The sequence below is a fragment of the Mus caroli genome, chromosome 16, assembly GCF_900094665.2.
Source record: "Mus caroli chromosome 16, CAROLI_EIJ_v1.1, whole genome shotgun sequence".
In the NCBI taxonomy this organism is placed as follows: Eukaryota; Metazoa; Chordata; class Mammalia; order Rodentia; family Muridae; genus Mus; species Mus caroli.
This window is the reverse complement of record NC_034585.1, coordinates 75,977,679-75,979,693: the sequence shown is the minus strand read 5'-3', so window position 1 is coordinate 75,979,693 and position 2,015 is coordinate 75,977,679.

Here is a 2,015-nt window from a genome sequence, read left to right as displayed (position 1 = left end):
AGACTAGCTAGTGTATGCTGCTTGGTTGGTGGCTCAGTATCTGAGAGATTTCAGTGATCCAGGTTAGTTGAAACTGATGGTCTTCCTATGGGTTCATCCCCTCTTCAGCTTCTTCTGAGTAAGAGGTTTTGACTGTGAGCTGGCAACCCCATACCTCCAATTGATGCCCTGTATTTCTACTGGAGATGGACACTACAACTTCCCTCTTTCCACTGTTGGGCATTTCTTCTAAGATATGAGTCCTGGGATTCTTTCACCTCCCAGGTCTCTGGTACATTCTAGAGTGTCCCCCACCCTCTAGAGGTTGCATATTTCCATTATTTCTGATGGCCATCATGGTTTCTTTCCTGTTTCCACCCCCAATACCTCATCATGTTTCCCTTTTCTTCTTCCCCTCCCCTCTCCTACCCAGCCCCTTCATCCCTCTGCCCCCCTCCTTGATTGTTTCTTCTCCCTCCCATGTGGGATTGAAGCATCCTCACTTGGTCTCTTCAGCTTGTTAAACTTCTTGAATGCTGTAGTTTGTATCCTGGGTATTCTGTACATTTTTTTTTGGCTAATTTCAACTTACTAGTGGACCATACCATGAATGTCCTTTTGAGTCTGAGCTACCTTACACAGGATGATATTTTCTAGTTCTATATATTTGCCTGCAAAACTCATGATGTCCTAGTTCTTAATAGTGGAGCTCAATTGTATAAATGAACCATATTTTTGGTATCCATTCTTCCATGTGGGATATCTGGGTTGTTTCCAGCTTCAGGTTATCACATAGAAGGCCACTATGAATGTAATGGAGCATGTGCCCCTTTGGCATGGTGGGACATCTTTTGGTGATATGTTCGAGAGTTAGCTGGGTCTTCAGGTAGAACTAGCGCCAATCTTCTAAAGAACACCCAGATTTATTTCCAGAGTGGTTGTACCAGTTTTCAATCCCACCAGCAATGGAGGAGTGTTCCTCTTTCTCCACATCTTCACTAACATTTGCTGGTACCTGTGTTTTTAATCTTAGCCATTCTGATTGATGTAAGGTGGAACCTCAGGGTCATTTTGATTTGCATTTCCATGATCACTAAGGACTGAACATTTCTGTAAGTGGTTCTTGGCCATTTGAGATTCATCTGTTGTGAATTCTCTGTTTAAATCTGTACCTCATTTTTTTTATTGGGTTGTTCCTTCTTTTTGGAGGTTAGCTCCTTGAGTTCTTTATAAATTTTGGATATTAGCCTTCTATCGAATGTGGGGTTAGTTAAGTGTTTTTCTAACCTGTAGGCTGCTGGTTTGTCCTATTGACTATGCCCTTTGACTTACAGAAGCTTTTCAGTTTCATGAGGTCCCATTTATCAATTATTTATCTTAGAGCCTGAGCCATTGGAGTTCTGTTCAGGAAATCCCTTTCCCCCACCCTGTGTCAATGAGTTTAAGGCTCTTTCCCACTTTCCCTTCTGTTAGATTCAGTGTATCAGGTTTTATATTGAGGTCGTTGATCCACTCAAACTTGAGCTTTGTGCAACTTTACAAGTATTTTCATTTTTCTACATACAGACTGCCAGTTAGACCAGCACTATTTATTGAAGGTGCTTTGTTTCCCAACTGTATATTTTTGGTGTCTTTGTCAAAGATCAAATGTCCATAAGCATATGGTGTCCATAAACAGAAGACTTCCTGGTCTGGCTTCAGTAAGAGAAGAAGTGCCTAACCCTCCAGAGTCTTGGGGTCTCAGGGAATGAGGAGGCCTGGCAAGGGGTAGGGTTGGAGTGGTGAATACATCCTTTTGGTGACAGGGGGAAGGAGAAATGGGGTGGACAATCCTGGAGGGGACTAACAACTGAACTGTAAAAAAATCAAAGTAATAGAAAGAAAGAAAGAAAGAAAGAAAGAGAGAGAGAGAGAGAGAGAGAGAGAGAGAGAGAGAAAGAAGAAAGAAAGAAAGAAAGAAAGAAAGAAAGAAAGAAAGAAAGAAAGAAAGAAAGAAAGAAAGAAAGAAAGGAAAGAAGGAAGGAAGGAAGGAAGGA